Source organism: Schistocerca nitens, chromosome 3 (assembly GCF_023898315.1).
Source record: "Schistocerca nitens isolate TAMUIC-IGC-003100 chromosome 3, iqSchNite1.1, whole genome shotgun sequence".
NCBI lineage: Eukaryota > Metazoa > Arthropoda > Insecta > Orthoptera > Acrididae > Schistocerca > Schistocerca nitens.
The window spans coordinates 235,459,671-235,484,180 of record NC_064616.1 but is presented as its reverse complement, the minus strand read 5'-3'; positions in this window follow the sequence as shown (position 1 = coordinate 235,484,180).

The window sequence follows — 24,510 nt, the reverse complement described above, 5'->3', positions numbered from 1 at the left end:
CAGTGCACACCACCCTTGGGGCAGTTCATCCGCCTGCAGTAAAAAGTTTTCAGATGAGCAGTACAAGCACTCATCAGTCATCCTCACGACATGTACTGATAGAAATGGAAACTGTTACAGCCTGAGGCATCAGTCAGATATTTCACAGAGTAGCACTTGCAACCTACGTCCGCAGTTATCTGCTGGATGTGTTCCAATCTCTGTCTTCCTCTACAGTTCTTGTCCTCTACAGCTTCCTCTAGTACCATGGAAGTCACTCCTTGATGTCTTAACAGATCTCCTATCATCCTGTCCCTTCTCCTTGTCAGTGTTTTCCACATATTCCTTTCCTATCCGATTCTGTGCAAAACCTCCTCATTCCTTATCTTATTAGTCCACTTAATTTTCAACAATCGTATGTAGTACCACATCTCAAATGCTTCGATTCCCTTCTGTTTTCCCACAGTCCAGTTTTCACTACCATACAACGCTGTGCTCCAGACGTACGTTCTCAGAAATTTCTTAGTCAAATAAACGCTTATATTTGATACTAGTAGAATTCTCTTGGCCAGGGGTGCCTTTTTGCCAGTACTAGTGTGTTCTTGACGTAGTCCTTGCTCCGTACGTCATTGGTTATCTAGCGGCCTAGGATGTAGAATTCCTTAACTTCACCTACTTCGTGACCATCAATCCTCATGTTAAGTTTCTCGCTGTTCTCATTTCTGCTACTTCTCATTACTTTCGTCTTTCTTCGGTTTACTTTCGATCCATATTTTATACCTATTAGACTGTTCATTCAGCCAGTAGATCATGTAATTCTTCTTCACTTTTACTCAGTATAGTAATGTCATCAACGAATCGTATCATTGATATCCTTTCATCTTTAATTTTAATCCCACTCATGAATCTTTCTTTTCATTTCCATCATTGCTTCTTCGATGTTCAGACTGAGCAGTAGGGACAAAAGACTACGTCCCTGTCTTGATCCGAGCACTTCGTTCTTGGTCTCGTTCTCTTGGCTCTTGTACATATTTTATATTACCCGTCTCTACCTATAGCGTACCCCTATTTTTCTCAGAATTTCTAACAGCTTGCGCCATTTTACACGCCGAACGCTTTTTCCAGGTCGACAAATCGTTTGAACGTTTCTTGATTTTTCTTTAGTCTTGCTTCCATCATCAACATGAGAATTGCCTCTCTGGTACCTTTACCGTTCATAAAGCCAAACTGATCGTCATCTAACACATTTCCAATTTTCTTTTCCTTTCTTTTCCTCCTTTAAGAGATCGTAAATTATCACCATTAGTATGAGGTGTGACCTCCACGGACGCGAATACACTCTTGTATTCGTTGAGGCATGGAAGCAAACCTCTTCCGCTTGTCATCGTGAGCAATTTCTTTCCATGCACGAAACACATGCTGTGTCGATTCCTGAAGGTTGCTGTCTAGAGGCTAGTATGAGAGTATATTCCTTCCCATTGCATCCCATTCACTCTGCAAGAGCGACTTAACAGAAGACCACGCAGACCATTTGGGGATCCATACGTTTTTCGAGATATTTATCGAGCGAACTGCAATTTGGGGTATTGCATTATCCTGCTGGAATATGCCATATGGTACCCTGGTCATAAAGGGTATGCCAACTGGGTATACATTCTTGCCACCAACTGGCGAATTGTAGCCTCCCTTCAATTATTACAAAATCAGTCCTGCTGTCATCCAATAGACATCCACACCCTGGTTTTAGGAGACTGCGGGATATGGGTCTCGAGAATCGCCATCTCCTGTGGTCTCTCACCAGATCGTCTAAGAACACAGTGGCGTCTCACTGACAGCCCACAGAAGAGAGAAGCGTCGCTGAGCACCACAGAATTTCACTTTATGTCCCATTTGACTCTCGCTCTAGACTAAATAAGTCTCGATTGTCTCTGATATGGTTGTCAAGGGTTAGACACTCACAAGAACTAAAGATCTCATTCCAGCTTGTAGTAATCTGTTCCAGACTGCACGTGATGGTATTCTGCCTATAACTAATGCTCTGATTTCAACTGTTGTTATTCGTCTATTCGTCAGAGCCGGTTATACAGTGCTACGATCTTCTCGTTATGTAGTCCGAAAGTAAGCTGAGCGTGTCGTCCTGTATGCATGCTGTGTTGTGATCACTACCTGCAACGTTTCTGTAACGTTAGACACACCAAATAGACTTGTTGTACTCACAACATACTTCATCTGTGAAAATCTTTATGTTCTACACTGAAATTAATGAAATTATGCTCTCATGAAGACAATATGAACTGACTTCACTACTTAATTTGTCGACTTACAGCACTGCTGGTGAAACAGGGGAGGACGGCTGTTGCTAGCTGTGTAAAGTGGGCTAAGAACCCAGCGGACGAGTATCAACACTCAGTGCAGATGTCCGGGAGTGTGACGCCACCTTAGGCATTGTGTGGCGACAATCGGTAGTACACCGTCCGACCTCCCAGTGGTTCTGGTTTGTGTCCAGCGACTTGCAGTGTGGTGTGGGTGGGCAGCAGAAGACGGATGACGTCTTTATAGTGGCACAAGGAAACAGACGTGATGTTAGCGGTGAGTTGCGGTAGCTTTGGGCTTTGTAGCGACGATACAGAAAGTTGTATGTCCGCTGAACTGGCCGACCGCAAGATCTGCAACGCCTGACATTCTCGCCACCTCGGTGGAGGGCGTTGGCCCTTCTAGTCCAGTTGCCATCGGGGGTAAATCGTCTTCTGGAAATCAGAATTGGATTATTTTTTTGATATAGTTGCACGCTTATGACGATGTGAAAGTAAGAAGTCGTTCACCTGCGCGAAATAAGATGGACCGTTGGTCGTGGTGAGTATGAAGACATTAATAGTGTAAGAAACTCAATATGAAAGCACGTCGACTCATTTTGAATGCAGCGTTAACGTAGCACCGAAATGTCCACTAAACCGATCTCTGAGGCTGAAGTCAGACCCAGAACTCCACATTCTGTATACAATATTTCACACCATGAGCTGTCCACTCAGTCACTAGGAACTCAATACCAGCTTAAGTCTGGTGCGACTTCTCAATTATGGCTTTTAACTCAACAATGTTTTCTGTGATGTTTCTTGTCTAGAGGCACCGAGAGCGGGCATCATCGTCACCACCACCACCACTGTCATCACTATCACCACCATCACCACCATTATCACCATTATCATCATCATCACCACCGTCATTACCACTACACCATCACCATCACCACCACATGCGTATCCAAAATATGTTCTTCTTAACTGTCTGCTATTACATGACGATACTTTGAAATCTGTTACTATACATTGATAAGGAGTGCTAAGCTGCTCGACATGGTCGCATCTCGAAAAATCTCGTGCCCTTGGACGGCTTAGGACTCTGAAAGCTCAATTCATTCACGAGACGTGGAGTGTAGCTGTCTTCTTCTGGTCGGTTGCAGATTAATACGGTAACGATGCTGCAGGGCGCGTTGGTCAATGCCAATGTGAGGAGGGACTTTTACCCTAAGACAGCGAGAATGCTCTGTGACTCCCATATGCAGAGAGATAGGTCATAAATTAAACAGTATGCTCGAGGTGATAGGAATATGTGGAGCGCTGTCTGGTATACTTTGACGATTTATGTGTTGGAGAATTAACACTGAATGGATGTACTGAGCAGTCATCTATGCATGCTCGCACTGATACTCGCAAAGTGGAGAAGGTGTGGTTTAGCTATGATACTGAAATTAAGGAAACATGCTGTCACGTCACTGGCCGGTGTTGAAGTTACTGTAAAACTTCTAAAATTATTCCCGCTATCAAATGTGATATTTATTATTAGAGTACATCAGTGGTGTCTTTTCCATCCCATCCATGCCTTGGTGTGCTGTTGGTTACCACATAATGATTGACTGACAACGATTGTTTGAGTTCGGGAATGAGTTTTGTTTATGCGTAACAACTTCTGGGGGTTGCTAGCAGCGAAGAAGTGATAGCGTACATGAGTGCAATATGAGGAATCATTTGAAAGCGAATGCAGAGTCGTCAGCTATTCTGTCAGTGTGAGAGACAAGTCTAAATGTAGAGCTCGTTAATCACCTTCGGACTATAGTTTGGAGACCTACGCCAACGCCATAAAACTCTTCCAGTTTGCTTATGTTGTAATTGTCTTTTATTTAAATTCAACGGATGTGTGGAGTGTTATGCTATCCACCATAAGAATATGGTTTACACTGTGCAAAGTCTATATTCCTGTGAAAGGCCATAGATCAGAACTTCGTAACGATAGTTTAGAACCTGACAGAGGCCTTGAAGTCCAGGCAGAAAAAAAAGACATGTTTGGCATTGTACAAAAGCGTGTTAGAAAATAGTGTTTGAAACATCTAAACAGGACCAGAGAGAAACTTCCTGGCAGATTAAAACTGTGTGCCGGACCGAGACTGGAACTCGGGACCTTTGCCTTTCGCGGGAAGGTAGGAGACGAGGTACTGGCAGAAGTAAAACTGTGAGGACGGGGCGTGAGTCGTGCTTGGGTAGCTCAGTTGGTAGAGCACTTGCCCGCGAAAGGCAAAGGTCCCGAGTTCGAGTCTCGGTCCGGCACACAGTTTTAATCTGCCAGGAAGTTTCATATCAGCGCACACTCCGCTGTAGAGTGAAAATTTCATTCTGGGACCAAAGAGATTTAGTACAGTCTGCGGGATACGATCATTCACATAGAGTATATGTGATCAAACTTTAAGTGGCTTAGTGGCTTCTGCAGCCCCTGTATATTTAATAGGCGTCAGTAGCAGTAGCAGTTTGAGGTGTAAATTCTGTGAGGGACTTGGTAAACCGTTAGGAAATCTTGGATGGCTGCACGCTGTGGTATTGTGGGAAGTATTGTGAAATCTCTTTCTCCACACTGGACCGCACCACAGCTATGGGTCAGTGCGCCCGCATCGGTGCCTAGGTGACTTATAAATGGGATGAGCTTTTGTAGTTGGTAATTTTTCTCTGTTGGGGGGCGTAGAGAATAACGATGATAGCATGTTGGGCAGATTGATTTGAATTGACGCGGATCTGTAGTACTTATATCTAGTTTGGGGACGTACCACACTGCGCGCATTTCCACCGAATGGTTGGCCCGCATCTCGTGGTCGTGCGGTAGCGTTCTCGCTTCCCACGCACGGGTTCCCGGGTTCGATTCCCGGCGGGGTCAGGGACTTTCTCTGCCTCGTGATGGCTGTGTGTTGTGTGATGTCCTTAGGTTAGTTAGGTTTAAGTAGTTCTAAGTTCTAGGGGACTGATGACCATAGATGTTAAGTCCCATAGTGCTCAGAGCCATTTGAACCATTTTTGAACCGAATGGTCAAAACACGCTCCTGTTGCACTACCTCAAGTCGTTCTGTTTCTACACAGGTTGCAGGAGGTGGTGAATATGTCTTTCTCTGACTTCTGCTCAGTTCCGACTTAAATTGGAATCACATGCGGAAAGCTGTAAAAATGGGACCAGTTGCAAGATGCGTAGGGGGTGACAAAAACCAAGTTGAAATTTTACTGTAGCAACTAGGCTCGGGAAAGATGACTCGTTTCGAGATATGGGAGTGCCAGAGATATGACTGAGTAGTGGTTGTAAACATTAAATGAATTGTTAGTAGGATCCCACGCATGTAAGTGCTTGAATGGAAGTAGCCGATTCCAAATCGTGGACATCATTTCTAGCGCATAGCATAACACTAGAGGTCTGAGAAGCTGGTGTACATTTTCTTACAACCTCAATCGACACATCATCTACAACTACTGTTTGTGCTCCTTCTTAACAGTCATCGCCTATAACTCAGTGGATATATTGCGGAACCTCTGATATGGCCTCAAGACAGAATGCGCTACAAATACTAAAGAATTATCTAGCTGGGGCGGTGTGATGGAGTCGCAAATACAGCTTACATACTATGTTCCTTAGCCGAATCACTTTCAAAGTTCAGTGGTTTTATAGCAAGGTTGCGTCGTGGGCTGATAATACACATCCCTACGATCACCGTCGCAGCATTTGTCCGACAAACAAAAAAAAAAAAAAAAAACAAAAATATCACCTCATTCAGAGATAACGTCGTACCTCAATTCCTAAAAGGGGTATAGCTTTTAACATGGATACTTGTGTGCACCTGTAGAACCAAGACAGTTTGTGACAGTAATATGTAGTAGTTGTTGCGATCGAGGTTTTTTAACATCTGTTCCTCACACAGCTAATTTTGGGTCAATGTTATTTCGTGTCGTAGGCAATAAATTATTGACGAAGTATTATGCTTAGTAGTAGTGGTGGGTGCGTGATACGTTTGCATTTGAGCATCATATTTATAAAGTATGTGTTTGTGGAAAGGAAATGACTATGTCCACTCTTAAGGAGGGTATAGATTTGACTTGGAGTACTGTGATAGCAAAGGGAAGAGTATGTCCAGTAATAAGGAAGGTGCAGATATTTCCAGAGCCACAGCCTTCAGCAGGGTTTATTTCCGATACTTCGCTCATTGTCGAATGCCGTTCAATTGAGCCCACGATCGTAACATATAAATGTAAGTATAATTATAACTAATATATGTGACCGGTTTTACAGAATGATTCCGTGTATGGATGGCTTGTGGTGGTAATGATTCATGTTCCCTGTTAACGGCAGCAGCCGTCCGAATGCAGAGGTCTGTTGGAGTGTAGGAATGTATTTGAGTTAACTTTGCCCTCGTCTAGACGACCGAACAGTGAACTAATACTTAGTATGTGTTGGGCGGCTTTCGTGATCAAGTGGAAATTTGAGGAGACTGTATATGGAGGTTTGTTTGCGCTGGACTGTTATTCCCTCCCATGTAAATTGTTCTGTTGACTGCTTCTGCAAATTTCGTGCTTTTATTTAGTTGAGGGAAGATCGAGTGTGGTGTGTGCATCTAGCATGTAGAAGACACGTTTGTCTCTTCTCTAGACGTGGGAAAGACCTAAGTTGCCTTGTAAATTATACGGAAGATTTGCAATTTGTTACATCACCGACTTCGGTATTCGAGAGTGCAAATATGAGTTTCTTCTATTTGTTTCTAGTTACTGAGTGGTTTACAGCATGCTACACCTCAATAAAGTTTGAGGTTTGTAGAGAAATAATTTCCAGTCTATATCTTGGGAATTATGTTGCTCTAGCGATCGGTAGGGTGCTGCCTAGTTCTTGATATCGAGAAGTACCGCGAAAATGGTATAATATTATGAAGAAACACGTGAAAATAAGTGTGTTCTTGTAATCACCGAGTCTGGAGATGGAGCAGGTTTGGAGCAGAAACAGTAACGCGTTTGTGCCGAGGGGAAAGGATCTCGAATTTGCAGCAGAGCCCTGACATCGACTTCGGTCCGCTGAGGGTGCTCTGATGTAAAAGGGATGATTTTGTATGGCGCTGAATGTCACGTCTGTAGAAAGAAAGAAAAGGACTGCGGAGCATCGTGACATATAGCCTGTGTGTTTTCGGGTGTTCTACAGATATAAAAGATAACTGCACTGTTTGTGTAAAATGTGTATATATTGTGTTGTAAAGTTACTGTGGCTTACATTGTGCAAAATGTGTATATATATATATTGCACCGTAAAGTTAGTATGGTCATATTATGGCATGAGTAGAGAGGATGACTGTGACTCCTATCGCAAGAGTTTTTCAGTATTTCACGATGAGAATGGTAGTTTGTATGATATAATTGTCAGTGCAAAATGGCGATCTGTGTAAAATAACCGCTGGAAGCCTCACCTGCAGAAGGAAAAAAGGCGGACATTTCTTCGATTTCGGCAGTATCAGTAATTCGGCGGGTAAATTCGATAAGAAATAATCACACTGCTCGATTCATTGACGTCCTTTGTGCTGGGATACAGGAGCCTCTACATAGCATTGAGAACGTTTGAGTATGTTGAAAGCAGGAAGGCTATCACGTGAGGTCAACGAGAAAGACTGCATTGGGCGTTACTTTCGTAAACAGGTTCTCTTAGGGTAAAAATTTTCATGCATTCAAGCGGAGACATCAAGTAAGCGAGCGTTAACCATTTCTGGAACACTATACAATTCCCAAAGGGTCGACTTGTCTGTTATTTTTTACAAAACCATGTGACGTAAGAACAACATTGAGATCATTTTAGATGGCGAGTCGGCATGCGGGCGTTTCGCGACGGGGCGAGGTGTGAGCGATGCTGGGGGCAGGTAGGCATGGCTGAACACGTCACGCATGGACCGTTACAAACGTTAAGGAGGAAGCAGCCTGTGCTGTTCTGTCATTAGCGGTAAAGACAAGTGCTGCCTTGAGGTGTCTCGAGTGTGAAACAGACGTGAACGCGCCTCACAGTTCTGTGACGTTGGTATAACTGTGACTGTATACTCGGAAATAGAGACAACTTTCCCCTGAATCCGGCGGCGGGTCGCGGCTGTGACGGTGCGTGCGGTCCTGGTGTGTGCTTTGATAGCTGACGGCCGCGTCACTTCGCGGGAGCTGCGGCATGCGCCCGGGTTCCCGGGTTCGATTCCCGGCGAGGTCAGGGATTTTCTCTGCCTCGTGATGGCTGGGTGTTGTGTGTTGTCCTTAGGTTAGTTAGGTTTAAGTAGTTCTAAGTTCTAGGGGACTTATGACCACAGCAGTTGAGTCCCATAGTGCTCAGAGCCATTTTTTTGTGGCATGCGTTGAATGCATGTCTGTTGCATTATTTTGGGAGCGGGCCTAGGGGCTGTGCTATGAGCTATTTGGACAGTTTAGGAGTTGATTTCGTGTCTGCACATTTGTGTACTGCATTTTGTAGGAGCAGTTTACAGGTCTGCAGTGAAATTATTTCTTTAATTTAGGAGTTTTTTACGTGTCTGCAGACTGTGTATTGTGATCCCAAGCACATCAGGGCTAGTGTTTTATGTCAGTGTGATAAATATACTCATTCCCTAAATAAATTGTTTCAAAATAAATAGAGGGCACTCCTTCCTTACTCAATACAGCAGCCCAGCGCAGGCTGAGTCATTGTCGCACCATTTTCCCTATACAGACAACCATCTGGGATTTTGTCACAGGAGGGATGACAGTACCCTCTGGTGACAGTAACGTGTACTAGGTCAGCTGGAGTCTAGATCTCATGGTGGAGACACTGCTTGCAAAATAAAGACTTGTGCCCAGAGTCGTTTTCCCGCCATTTCCCTCCAACCATCTTGGATTACGTCACAAAACAGACGACAGCGCCCTCTGCTGGTGGTATTGAGTACTAGCTCCAGACCTTGTGGTGAACATCCAGTTTGACGCCATTTTCGATAACTGTACTTGCGTCGTCACCTGACTGCACGGTGGTGCTCTCTGGCGGCGATGAAATGTACTAGGTCTGTTGGGCTCTGGACCTCATGGTGAAGACATTGGCTGCCGCCATCTTGGATTGCGTCACAGATGAGAGCGCCCTCTGCTGGTGGCGATGTGTACTAAGGCAGCTGGTCTCTGGACCTCGTGGCAAGCCCATCTGCATGAAATTGGTTAAATAATAAAAACTTATCCCCAAGTCCTTTTTTCCCATGAATACTTGGGAGGAGGTTGCAGTTGAGCGACTGAGGTTAGTACAAGTGTCCTTTCTTTCGCGCCATTTTCTTACCTTAGCTGCGAAACTCCAAGTGACCTTTGTTCACCACCAAAATTCAAACTCGGCCCCAGTTCATAGGAGGAGGTGGCAGTCGGGTGACTTAGGTTAGTGGAGGTAGGCCAAGTGAGCTATCTTCCTGCGAGTTTCTTTGCTTAGTAGAGATAACTGGGGTGTGGTGCATTATCCTGTTGGAATATGAACTACCCGCAATTTTTTCTGGGGGGGGGGGGGTGTGGCTCTTTCCTGCCAAAATTCAAAGTTGCCACAAAAATCCGCCATCTTGAATGACGTCATCGCCGCCATCTTAGATGACGTCGTCGCCGCCATATTAGATAACGGTACTTTGAGGTCGTACACAGGTCGTCCCACTATTGTTACGCAAGGCCGTTTCAGCAAGGCCAGTTCTCCTACCGATTTCCACGGTGTACCTACTGTCTTGAGTGACAACACCTTCTATCTAGCATAACTGACTCCATTCTTGTATAGTTTCATGTTCTATCTTGATATCTGTTTGTCTCTTCATTGGCTTTTTTAACGGTCATTACCTTGATTTTTCAAGTGTTCATGTTTAGTTATGGTACCTTTAGTGCTAATGCAACACATCACAGCACTTAAGTTAGATCCACATAAAATGTATTCTCAGTTGCGTATATGGAGTACCATCAGTTGTATAATGGAATAACGACTATGAAAACTTGTGCTAGACCGGCACTTGAACCCGGTTTTCCCGCTTTTCCCGAGCGGTCGCCTAAAGATTACGCTATACGAGCACGACTCACTGCCAGACACAAACCTCCATATGTCGTCAACCATGTGTCTACAACCTGTACTCGTACATCTAATATGTATATTCCCGTACAGGGGAGACATTTTACATGACAGTGACTTGTCCGGTAACTGCGGATAAATACGATACTGCAGTGCCTGTATTATTCCGAATTACGATACAAAGTTCATACGGACATGCATGCATGTGTGAAGGAATTTTGCATCGGAATTCGGAATAATACAATCACTGCAATATCGTAAATACCGTATTTCTTAATTCCTTCTCCGAACAACGTCATATGCAAATCTTATAAATGGATTTTCTGTCCGTTAATTTTACTGCCTTTCGTCTTGTGATTGAATTTGGTTATGACCTCCACAACGAATATGTTGAGTGAGTACGGGGATAGTGTGCAGCCTCGTCTCACTCCCCTTTTAATGGAAGCAGTTTAAGTGAATGGAAATGGTTTTTTTAGTTTTTGTACAGCAGTAGAATGAGTATTTTGTCCCTCCTGTGTTTGTTATGGTCTTAAGTAGCATTTCCAGTTCGTATTACCGAAGGTTTTCTCTGTACCAAACAATACAATGTATGTCTTCCTGTTAACACTGAGTCTTCTTTCGAGATTAGTTTGCGGTGGGCGAGAAAGTTGAGGAACGGCAATGCATCGTCCTTTTCTACCTCTATGTTGAACTGGATTTTAGTGTTAATACCATTGAGGTGTTCCAAGAACTCCTCATGTCTAACGTCCGTGGAGCCAAATGACAAACTTGTCGTTCGCGTATCGAAAGGAACAGTTAGGCATTATGGCGCGGTGTCAAAGGAAATGTCCTCAAAATTCTCCATGAAGACGTTTACATCAGCTGGAGCTAACGGGCTACCCATTGCAATGCCGTCCGTCTGATGGTAATACTGGCCGTCGTTCAGAATATCATAAGACGTAAGAGTGTGCCTAAATACAGGGTAGGGCAAATAAAACTGGGCAGGGCGAGTGGATACCATTGGACGTCAGTTTGTGGCAGCATTAACGGAGGAGGAAAATACTTGCAGTTACTTCCTAAACGATGGAGCAACTGCCCATAGTGCCGACCGAATCATGGAGCACATTTACACAATCTTTACTCTTGACAGAGTCGTTGGCAGATGTCAGCCTGGTCTTGGCCATAGCTCGCCACTCACGTCACCTGATCTATCAGTGTACGATTACTTTGTGTTGGGAGCTCTCAAGTCTAGAGAGTATCGCAACAACGGTCACAGCCTTCAAGAATTGAAACAGAACTTTTCGGACGAAATTGCAGCAATTTCAGCGTCCCGATTTCGATCTGCCTTCAGTAACTTTCTCACCAGGGCACAAAACTGCCAAACAGACGAATGATATTCACTTTCAGCTTCTTGCTAAAGTCGGTTAGTACTGTCTTTCCTTTCCTCTGCCGTGTTCCTTTGTACCGAGGAACTGTTCTCCGGGCCACTTTTATTTGCCCCACCCTGTAGCTCGACCACTTCACTTACAAAGCACTGGGATACTAGGTTAAACCAGTCTTTAACAGGCACATTCGTAAACAGCGACACCACGTCAGTACTAACCATAATGTCACCCTCACTAAGTCGAAGACGGTTAATTCGTTTGCAAAAATCTGCTGAATCTTTAGTATGATGCTCGAATGTCCCATATGTGTAGCGAGATTGGCCAAATATTCCACCAGCTTGTATGTTATACATGAAATGTATTTCAACTTGTGAGTATGGATAACCATCAGCTATTTGGTGGAATGATCACTATGACAATTTGTGCCGGACCGTGATCTGAATCTGGACATCCCGCTTATTGCCAACAGTCCCCTTACCATTAGGCAATACGAGCACGACTCACAGCCAGACCCCAGTTTCCATATCTCGTCAGCCATGTGTGTACAACCTGTACCTGTGCATTTATGATGTGTAGTCCTGTACAGGGGAGACAGTTTACTTGAAAGTCACCTGCCCGATGTCGTCCGATAAATACGATGTGGCAAATGCGAGTTACGATGCAATGTTCCTTCGGACGCCGGGTCAACATATGCCCGTATATGGCGATGCCGCGGGCTCCAGCGACGTCACAGCAGGCAGCTGGTGTATACAGGGTGTTACAAAAAGGTACGGCCAAACTTTCAGGAAACATTCCTCACACACAAAGAAAGAAAATATGTTATGTGGACATGTGTCCGGAAACGCTTACTTTCCATGTTAGAGCTCATTTTATTCTCTTCAAATCACATTAATCATCGAATGGAAACACACAGCAACAGAACGTACCAGCGTGACTTCAAACACTTTGTTACAGGAAATGTTCAAAATGTCCTCCGTTAGTGAGGATACATGCATCCACCCTCCGTCGCATGGAATCCCTGAAGCGCTGATGCAGCCCTGGAGAATGGCGCATTGTATCACAGCCGTCCACAATACGAGCACGAAGAGTCTGTACATTTGGTACCGGCGTTGCGTAGACAAGAGCTTTCAAATGCCCCCATAAATGAAAGTCAAGAGAGTTGAGGTCAGGAGAGAGTGGAGACCATGGAATTGGTCCGCCTCTACCAATCCATCGGTCACCGAATCTGTTGCTGAGAAGCGTACGAACACTTCGACTGAAATGGGAAGGAGCTCCATCGTGCATGAACCACATGTTGTGTCGCACTTGTAAAGGCACATGTTCTAGCAGCACAGGTAGAGTATCCCGTATGAAAACATGATAACGTGCTCCATTGAGCGTAGGTGGAAGAACATGGGGCCCAATCAAGACATCACCAACAATGCCTGCCCAAACGTTCACTAAAAATCTGTGTTGATGACGTGATTGCACAATTGCGTGCGGATACTCGTCAGCCCACACATGTTGATTGTGAAAATCTACAATTTGATCACGTTGGAATGAAGCCTCATCCGTAAAGAGAACATTTGTACTGAAATGAGGATTGGCACATTGTTGGATGAACCATTCGCAGAAGTGTTCCCGTGGAGGCCAATCAGCTGCTGATAGTGCCTGCACACGCTGTACATGGTACGGAAACAACTGGTTCTCCCATAGCACTCTCCATATAGTGACGTGGTCAACGTTACCTTGTACAGCAGGAACTTCTCTGACGCTGACATTAGGGTTATCGTCAACTGCACGAAGAATTGCCTCGTCCATTGCAGGTGTCCTCGTCGTTCTAGGTCTTCCCCAGTCGCGAGTCATAGGCTGGAATGTTCCGTGCTCCCTAAGACGCCGATCAATTGCTTCGAACGTCTTCCTGTCGGGACACCTTCGTTCTGGAAATCTGTCTCGATACAAACGTACCGCGTCACGGCTATTGCCCCTGCTAATCCCTACATCAAATGGGAATCTGCCAACTCCGCATTTGTAAACATTGCACTGACTGCAAAACCACGTTCGTGATGAACACTAACCTATTGATGCTACGTACTGATGTGCTTGATGCTAGTACTGTAGAGCAATGACTCGCATGTCAACACAAGCACCGAAGTCAACATTAGCTTCCTTCAATTGGGGCAACTGGCGGTGAATCGAGGAAGTACAGTACATACTGACGAAACTAAAATGAGCTCTAAAATGGAAATTAAGCGTTTCCGGACACATGTCCACTTAACATCTTTTCTTTATTTGTGTGTGAGGAATGTTTCCTGGAAGTTTGGCCCTACCTTTTTGTAACACCCTGTATAAGGTTTGTACCAGCATCCCACAGGCAGTCATACCACATGACAATTACCAAGAAGTGCTTGGCGGAAAGATCGTGTGACTTAAATTACTTGACGCGACTGGAAACACGAGAAATTTTTATTCAATTTTTTTTATCCTGTTCTTAATTACATTGAGCAATGTTTTTGATGAATGCGACAACAATATTAGTTTTCTATAGTCAGAACACTCTCTGACGTTTCCTTTCTTCGGTAGGTGACTCCTATTTTCAGCCGCTCGGGCTACCCTTGGGTCTAAGGCGTCTTGTGACGGTTCGCGCGACTTGCCCCCGTTGGAGGTTCGAGTCCTCCCTCGGGCATAGTTGTGTATGTTGTCCTTAGCGTAAGTTAGCCGGCCGCGGTGGTCTAGCGGTTCTGGCGCTGCAGTCCGGAACCGCGGGACTGCTACGGTCGCAGGTTCGAATCCTGCCTCGGGCATGGGTGTGTGTGATGTCCTTAGGTTAGTTAGGTTTAAGTAGTTCTAAGTTCTAGGGGACTTATGACCTAAGATGTTGAGTCCCATAGTGCTCAGAGCCAGAGCCTTAGCGTAAGTTAGTTTAAGTTAGATTAAGTAGTGCGTAGGCCTAGGGGCCGATGATCTCAGCGGTTAGGTCCCATAGTCCTTACGACTAATTTCCCAAATTTTTCCCTTTTTCAGCAAAAGTCTTCCGGAATTTATCCATTGTAATAGCTTCGTACAATGATGTTGTAAAGTTTTTGTTTCACTTTTTCTCCTATTCTCTTCAGAAGTGCTGTTGGGATGTAGTCTGTTCCTGTTGCGTTCTTGTTCTTCAACTGCTGAAGTGCTGGATCAAATTCTTCTGGTATGATTATCGTTCTATTATTATCGTCTTCCACCATATGTTCAGGTTAGAGATGGTTGTAATTTCCAACACTTCCGCATCATAGTACAAGTCTTCAAGATAGACCTTCCAGCGGTATGTCATATCTTCCCTGTCAATAAGTAATTGTCCATTCGTATCTTTTATTGTAGTACTTCCTTGTTTAAGTATGTACTGCAGTGGCTTTATCGCGCTATTTGCTTTATCTGTTCTTCCTCCTCTACATCATGCTCTGTACTTCGCCCAACTTCCTTCATCCTTTCTTCTTTGTCCCGTTTACATTCTGTCACAATGACATTCAGTATTGTTCTGTATTGCATTTGGCTTTCTTTTGTATGTACCGTCTTACAGTGGTTTCTGCGATATAATAAATCTAGTATATCTTCAGTAATCCAAGGTTTTCTTTTACCCCCTGTCAGCTTGAAATTATATGTACATCAACTACTGGCAAAAATCGTACATCCACCTACATATTTTAAAGCACTAACAAATGTATTACCCCAAACTTTAGGCAGTTATTACATGTAACAGATATAATCTTAAGACCCCTGCTTTGTAAAGTTTTCTCTCATACAATCGCTCCTTCCATCCTCTCCCTCCCTCCCTCTCACTTTCTCTTCCTCTTCCTCTTCCTCTCCCTCTGCCACCAACATAACTGTGAATCCCAACCAAAATTGTTATTTGTGTATAATTTTTCCACTGTAGTCAACATAATTATTGTATTTAAAGTTTGTAACATGCCACCTGATTGAATAAAAGAGTATGGAGTTTAAGCTGTATCAACTTGTCAAAATAGGATGTATATGCCACCAGAAATATTTATTACAACGCATACATTCGACACCTCAAAACAAACATCTCCAAAAGCCATTAAAAATTTATTCTGTAATAATGTCGATACGATGTATATTCTTTGTACTTTGTGTTGTCTTCTGTTGTACGATATATTTTCTTTGTACTTTGTGATAATGCTTTCTCTTCTGCTATACGACCCTTGCTCCTAATAGTTTCCAGACGACATATTTGTTTACAAAATATGGCAGTATAAATGTGATGTGTTATGATAGTGAAAGGAACCTGTGAACACTGTAGGTACTCTACTTTACTTACTTTATTTTTACCGTTAGATATATGATTAATTCTTTTTCGAAAGAAACCCAAAACCATGTTCTGAAATAGTGCTTTGTTTCTCCACTAGACAGTGCCACAAGTTCCTCCAAAAAATCGTAACACAACACACACACAAGTTTCATACTAACCACCGTATGATGGAGGTTTAAACCTATGAAACGCGTCGTGGAGATAAATAAACAGTGACTGGTGACAGTAAACTTGTTGTTTCATTTAATTTCAATAACAGTCACGGTAAAGGCTAGCCTAAAATGTTCACATTTAAAGTCTGTTGTTTCTCATCCGCTGAACATGACCAATCCATCTCAGTTGGTGACCAGTAACGGTGGCTTCTATTGTATACATCTTGGCCTCCTCGAGAATCATAGTGTTTGATTCTAAGTCATTTCATTTGGTGTTAATGATGTACCTAAACTTCTGTTGGTTGAAGTGTTCTAGTTTCTTAAGATCACGACGATATAGTGTCCAGGTTTCCCAGCCATAGAGCAGGGTAGAAAGAACAACTGCTCGATACACCATCAGTTTTGTCGATAATGTAAGATCTTTATTCAGGAAGACCCGATGTAGGAGACGTCCAAAAGCAACATGTGCGGCATGCAGTCTGTTCTTAACGTCCTTTTCCGATGAGCAGTTAGTTGATAATATACTCCCTAGATAGAGGAAGTGCTCTGTTTGTTCCAAAGGTGTGCTGGAAATAGAGATACTGAAATCCGGAAAGGCCGTTACAGGAGCTGGCTCTGCTAAATCTTTGTTTTCTGGATGCTGATGGTCAGGCAAAACCGTTTATATGCGGTACCGAAATAATTTACAAACCTCTGTGGGTTTGTGAACTGGAGAAACATTGTCGTCAGTGTACTGCAGTTGAGTTGCTTGAGTGAGACTTGTGAACCTTTTAGAGTGCAGTCTGGACTGATTAAATAGCCCTGGGACAAATCTGTATTTACGTTCTACTCCGCAGTTGTTTACATACGACGTATCGTAAAGCATAACTCAGACATGTCATCATGGAAAGCTTGGGTCATTTGACCAAAGTGTTCAGGGCAGCCGAAACGTTTTAAGACCTTCCACAATGCTTCTTTGGGCATTGTATCAAAGGCATTTTCTAGATCACAGACCACAAGTAGTAAAGGTTTATGTTATGCCCTGCACATCTTCTGCAGCTGTCATGTAAGTTGATCCTCTGGAGAGGAGAAATCCGTACTGAGATCCAGGAAGTACTGTCTAAGAAAGAGTTTGGAGGTGATTCAACGAAATTAAGAAAATGTTGTACCAGTTACGAAGACCAAGGATATGTCAGGGCAATTGTCACTTATGGTTCCGTCAACTATTTTGAAAATGGTGGCAATTGTGGAGTTTTCATGTCAGCTGCTACTTTACGGGTTTCTCACATTAGAAGAAACAGGGAGAATTGTCTGTTTTTTAGAGGAAAGCCACCATTTTGAATGGTATCCAGGGGGTGCTGTCAGGTCTAGATGTATTTCTCGGTTTCATTCAATGTAGAGCCTTGTTGAGTTCATGAGATATCGGTGGGACTGCTATACAAGGTTGCACTGGATGTTGTGGGACATGTCCGAGAAAGTCGGCAGCAGCAGTAGAACTACGGTTTAAAAGTGCTTTGTAAAGCTCTCCCCAGCGGTTTAAGATGTCCTGTGATTGTCAGTGAGGATGGTCATGCTGTTGGCGACTTCCATGACTCCTGATAAGGAGCGAACAGGCCCATATTTTTCTCTTATTCCAGCATAAAAACTCGGAAAGTCCCCGGCATCTGACAGGCTTTGAAGTTTCTTGGCTTTTTGTTGCCACCAGTGGTTCTTGATTGTTCTTATTTCACTTTGACGTTTCTGCTTGATCTCTTGAAAGTGTGTTTTATTTTCCAGGTAGGATGGATCTTGAGCAATAAATAGGAATATATCCCGTTCTTTACTTTTGAGGCTCTTAATCACTTCGTTGTTGCCATAAAATCAATCGTTTATCTACTTCGCATCAAAACCTTGATTACCACTGCAGACTTCTTGATGTTTTTTTAAAGTGGACCATTCGTGTTCAACATCTGTTGTGTTAACTGGGCTATTGCTAAGTCGTTCCAAAAGTGTGTCTTGCAAGGGAAAACGAACCGTTTCATTCTGGAGGATGTTGATGTTGCATTTCCTCCTGGAAGGATTTAAGAAGAAGGATCGTTGTTTACGATGGACAAGGATACTCAGATGGCTAACCAGCAGTTTATGTTCGGTCCAGCAACCATCGATGTTTCGAATTGTTTTTTGTGGTCAGGACGACTTTCTTGTCATGCTGACATAGTCACTGAGATGCCAGTGTTTGATGCGTGGATGAAACCATGTTGTCTTATAACGGTTAGGTAAGCGGAAGGCATATTGGTGATACAAAACTCATGCTCACCTCAGAGACCTAGAAGTAGCAGCCCATTTGCAGTGCAGTTTCCTACACTTTGATTACCCATTGTTACCTCAAAAACTCTAGAACTGAAGTCGCCTAGTAACAAGAGTTTATTTGCGGTTGGTATCTTGACGAGAACATTGCTCAGCTGATGGGAGAACTGATTCTTTGTATCCTTCTCTCCACCTAATGTGGGAGCGTAGGCAGAGACGAGGGTGACGAAGCTGTCTCCAGAAATGAGAATTCGAAGACTCACAACTATTTCATTGACTCGAATAGGGGTTAATGGACGTTATTTCGCTATTTCTGTTTTTACTGCAAATCCTACACCACGGGTACGCGGTTCTCTTGCATCCTTTCCTTTCCAAAATATGGTGTACCCTGAGCTAGCCTGACTAAGATGTCTTCGCCTGATGGTCTGGTTTCATTTGAGGCAGCAACATCTACATCTAATCTAGCTAGCTCGTGGATGAGAAGAGCTGTTCTTCTTTCTGGTTTGTTTCCATTTAAATCCAGAAGAGTCCTGACATTCCATGTTCCAGTAGTCTTTATCATATTGTTCTTTCTTGGTTTTCGTCTGCAAATTAGGAGTAACCTCCTGGGTGCGGATTCCCAGCCAGGTACAAGTGAAACTACTTATGCTTAATCAGCCTTTCTTAGGGCCTTGCCCATTCAGGGAGGGCAGCGGTTATCCTAAATGGGCCTGCCCAGTCGCAGACGAATGACCAGATCCCTGAGTAGTCACATGAGTTCTCAGGAAGGCGACCGTCACACACCTGCCGCTAGTATGCAGGTCCAGACTAGTAGCTTTCAGCCTTACTCACGCCTGCTACCACCGTCTTTATCTCATCGCCACTGGCCTTCAAGGAAGATGGGAGAAGAAACTGCCAATCGCGTGTCTTTGTTTAAGGTACATCTCAACTTATCTCAACTTACGAGGAAGTAACCCGCTCACTGTAATTCTGCAACAATTCATCGCGGCACGTACGTATGAGACATGTGATTTCAGACACCAGAACTGCAGCGAAGTACCGCGAGCTCTGGGACAGTGGAGCAGCGCCTTTGCAGCCAGTTCTTGTGGCATCATCTCTTCCACCTACGTGACCGTCGGGGAACTCAGGTGTGATATGTTCCTCTTTCATCCGCTTCGCTGTTGGGTCCTAGGATGTTAGGGGAAGGCGCTATGGAAAGGGACGAAGAAAGGGATGGGGCGTTGTGGGACACACTTTGTCTGGTTCATCCGCTGAGACCTGTCTGGCTTGAGAGACCCGGCCAGTAGCTACGCTACCGCCAGCATAGCCCTCAGCTTGACGTTAACACGCAAACCTCTGTGCCCACAAGGGCAGTGCTACGATAATTCGTTGTCCTATGGAAAAGGAACGCATATTGTGCTGATGACAATCCCGCATCTTATCCAAAGTAAAAGAGGTTCACCACTTACTTAGTTACAGGTACGCGATAAACCGTAATTCCTCACCTGTTTCCTGAGTGTAAACTTTTATACCCACAATTAATAAAAAGCATTTTGCAACGAAGGAGAGTTGCTCTAATTCCAAATGGGATAACAACATTCCAATATCAAAGTAAAAACCTCTTGCAGGAAGTGAGTGATGAGTGGGTTCAAATGGTTCAAATGGCTCTGAGCACTATGGGACTTAACTTCTGAGGTCATCAGTCCCCTATAACTTAGAACTACTCAAACCTAACTAGCCTAAGGACATGACACACATCCATGCCCGAGGCAGGATTCGAACCTGCGACCGTACGGTCGCGCGGTTCCAGACTGTAGCGCCTAGAACCGCTCGGCCACACAGGCCGGCTGATGAGTGGGATTAGGAAAAAGCATGCAGCATGATTATGTTTGATATGAACAACCTCTGGTGACATTAAAAGCAACGGTGGTAACATTAAGAGTGCAACGGGAATTCCACTGTTAAATGCAGAGGAGAGAGCAGATAGGTGGAAAGAATACATTGAAAGCCTCTATGAGGGTGAAGATTTGTCTGATGTGATAGAAGAAGAAACAGGAGTCGATTTAGAAGAGATAGGGGATCCAGTATTAGAATCGGAATTTAAAAGAGCTTTGGAGGACTTACGGTCAAATAAGGCAGAAGGGATAGATAACATTTCATCAGAATTTCTAAAATCATTGGGGGAAATGGCAACAAAACGACTATTCACGTTGGTGTGTAGAATATATGAGTCTGCCGACATACCATCTGACTTTCGGAAAAGCATCATCCACACAATTCCGAAGACGGCAAGAGCTGACAAGTGCGAGAATTATTGCACAATGAGCTTAACAGCTCATGCATCGAAGATGCTTACAAGAATAATTTACAGGAGAATGGAAAAGGAAATTGAGAATGCGCTAGGTGACGATCAGTTTGGCTTTAAGAAAAGTAAAGGGACGAGAGAGGCAATTCTGATGTTACGGCTAATAATGGAAGCAAGGCTAAAGAAAAATCAGGACACTTTCATAGGATTTGTCTACCTGGAAAAAGCGTTCGACAATATAAAATGGTGCAAGCTGTTCGAGATTCTGAAAAAAGTAGGGGTAAGCTATAGGGAGAGACGGGTCATATACAATAAGTACAACAACCAAGAGGGAATAATAAGAGTGGACGATCAAGAACGAAGTGCTCGTATTAAGAAGGGTGTAAGACAAGGCTGTAGCCTTTCGCCCCTACTCTTCAATCTGTACATCGAGGAAGCAATGATGGAAATAAAAGAAAGGTTCAGGAGTGGAATTAAAATAAAAGGTGAAAGGATATCAATGATACGATTCGCTGATGACATTGCTATCCTGAGTGAAAGTGAAGAAGAATTAAATGATCTGCTGAACGGAATGAACAGTCTAATGAGTACACAGTATGGTTTGAGAGTAAATCGGAGAAAGACGAAGGTAATGAGAAGTAGTAGAAATGAGAACAGCGAGAAACTTAACATCAGGATTGATGGTCACGAAGTCAATGAAGTTAAGGAATTCTGCTACCTAGGCGGTAAAATAACCAATGACGGACGGAGCTAGGAAGACATCAAAAGCAGACTCGCTATGGCAAAAAAGGCATTTCTGGCCAAGAGAAGTCTACTAATATCAAATACCGGCCTTAATTTGAGGAAGAAATTTCTGAGGATGTACGTCTGGAGTACAGCATTGTATGGTAGTGAAACATGGACTGTGAGAAAACCGGAACAGAAGAGAATCGAAGCATTTGAGATGTGGTGCTATAGAAGAATGTTGAAAATTAGGTGGACTGATAAGATAAGGAATGAGGAGGTTCTACGCAGAATCGGAGAGGAAAGGAATAGGTGGAAAACACTGATAAGGAGAAGGGACAGGATGATAGGACATCTGCTAAGACATGAGGGTAAGAAAAGCGTTACTGCTGGCAAATGCATTTGAAAGATCGTAGTACTTTAACTGCAAAATTGTGGTTCAAATGGTTCAAATGGCCCTCAGCAATATGGGACTCAACTGCTGTGGTCATCAGTCCCCTAGAACTTAGAACTACTTAAACCTAACTAACCTAAGGACATCACACACATCCATGCCCGAGGCAGGATTCGAACCTGCGACCGTAGCAGTCGCACGGTTCCGGACTGCGCGCCTAGAACCGCGAGACCACCGCGGCCGGCGCAAAATTGTGACAGAAACTCTAAATTAGAGCACCAAACAATTTTCGAGAAAAGAACGTGACACCGTTGACTAAATTTCACTTAAGAAGAACAGAACAGTTCGTTTACTAGTAATATCCTGTTTCCGAACTTCATCGATGTAAAAGGAAGTAGCATGTTTAGTAGGTTCAGTGACTCTTTATTATATGAGAACACGAGATACGGTATAATTTCCGCCAGAAAATGCATATAACTGATGCAGGTGAGGTATTTAAGCCTATTTAGAACGGTAAGATTACACGGAAGAAGCTAAATTAAAGACTGGGAGCAAATTTGTAAAACAATAGTCTCAAGAGGATGAAGACCATCCACCGTATTTTCCGTAATGCAAGTTAGTCTATGGCAAAAATTTACAGGATGTATATTTATGCGGCGGAAACATTATTACTACTGCCCACTGTGAAGTTTAAAGGTTCTTGGTGGTGTTGCGGGCACATGACGCAGTGAGGAAAACATGCAAGCGGAAGAGACGAATGGGCAGTCATTACAGCAAAGATGCTGGCCGCAAATGCGGAAACCCATTGCTATAAGCGGTTTTGACAAACGGCATATTATTGTGGCGCTGCTGGTGAAAACGAGAACCTCTGAAACGACGAAGCTGGTCGGCTGTTTGCGTACTGCTATCGTGAGCACCTAGGGAAAGTAGTTGAAGGATGGTGGAACAGCGCGCGGGCCATATGGTACTGGACGTCCACGTCTCAGTACAAAAAGTAGAGGGCGGAGGATCCCCCACTGTGCAATCCACGATCTGTGGCGAATATGACGTCATAGTACAATGCTGGTGCAGGCACAAGTGTTTCGGAGCACACCGTTCAACGGCCATTGTTGAACACAGAGCTCAACATCACACATCTCCTACGTCAGTTACGACTGCAGTGGGCACAGCTTTACTGGGTTTTCACAGTGGATCAGTAGATATGTTTCGTCTGTCGAATGAGTTGCATTTCTTGTTACACCATATCGATCTCTGGGTTCTTACACGCCGTCAAAAAGGTGAATGGCTGCTTGAAATTTGCATTGTGCCACAGATGCAGGCCGGTGAGAGCAGAATTATGCCATGGGGTACATTGAGCTGGGATTCTGTGAGACATATGGTAGTACTCGAAGAAGCCATGACAGCAGTGAGCTACTTGAACATTACTGCGGACCACCTGCATCGCTTCATTCTTTTAAGTCTCCCCCTAGGCCGATGACATCTTCCAGCAGGATAACTCTCCACGATACACGGTCTAAATCGTGCTGCAGTGTGGTTTGACGAACATGATAGTGACCTCACATTAATGTCTTAGCTAGCAAATGTACCTCACCTTTACCTGCTGGAACACATATCGGGCGCCAGGTGCGTGCCCACAAACCGTGGTTCCGTAATTTGCGATAATTTAGAGACCTGTGAGCACCCATCTGATGCCACATGCTTCTGGAAACCTAGCAAGGACTTGTAGAATACATCGCTGCTACACTCTTGTATGTGTTTGAAAAATGCACCAACACTCTATTAAACAGATAGTCATAATGTTTTGGTTCATCGGTGTAAATTGCAACTATTAAGGTATAACTCAGCCTAACAACTCATATTAACCAGTTGTTGTTGTTGTTGTTGTTGATGTGGTCTGTAGTCCAGAGTCTGGTTTGATGCAGCTCTCCATATTACTCTATCCTGTGTAAGCTTCTTCATCTCAAAGTACATACTGAAAGCTATATCCTTCTGAATCTGCTTAGTGTATTCATTCCTTGGTCTCCCTCTACGATATTTACCCTCCACGCTGCCCTCCAGTACTAAATTGGTGTTCCCTTGATGCCTTATGGAGCCGAGCGACCGCTACGGTCGCAGGTTCGAATCCTGCCTCGGGCATGGATGTGTGTGATGTCCTTAGGTTAGTTAGGTTTAATTAGTTCTAAGCGACTTATGACCTCAGAAGTTGAGTCGCATAGTGCTCAGAGCCATTTGAACCATTTGAACCTTAATGCCTTAGAACACGTCCTACCAACCGATCCCTTCCTCTAGTCAAGTTGTGTCACATATTCCTCTTCTCCCCAATTCTATTCAGTTCCTTCTCCTTAGCTACGTGATCTACCCACATAATGTTTAGCATTTTTCTGTAGCACCACATTTCAAGAGCTTCTATTCTCTTCTTGTCTTAACTACTTATTGTCCACGTTTCACTTCCATACGAATACTTTCAGAAGAGACTTCCTGACACATATATACACGATGTTAACAAATTTCTCTTCTTCAGAAACGCTTTCCTTGACATTGCTAGTCTACATTTTATATACTCTCTACTTCGACCATCATTAGTTATTTTGCTCCCGAAATAGCAAATCTCGTGACTTATTAGCAGTTTTTCCATTCCTCTGCAAAGGATTCGTGTTAGTATTTAGCAGCCGTGACTTATTAATTTTCACGCCTGT